Consider the following 240-nt stretch of genomic DNA (forward strand, 5'->3'; position numbering starts at 1 on the left):
CCTAAATGTCCACCAAATGAAGAATGGATAAATAAAATGTGATATTTATATCTGGTATACCCACACTACTGATGCTACAACATGAATGAAGCTGAAAGCACTCGCTAAGTGAAAGAACTCAGCCATAAAAGACCACATATTATATGATCCCATTTATATGAACTGTCCAGAATAGGAGTAAATGTATAAAGACAAATAATGTACTAGACAAATCTATAGCGATAAATAGCCTCAGAATGC

This window comes from Propithecus coquereli, unplaced genomic scaffold, assembly GCF_000956105.1.
Source record: "Propithecus coquereli isolate 6110/MARCELLA unplaced genomic scaffold, Pcoq_1.0 Scaffold406, whole genome shotgun sequence".
Taxonomy (NCBI): Eukaryota; Metazoa; Chordata; class Mammalia; order Primates; family Indriidae; genus Propithecus; species Propithecus coquereli.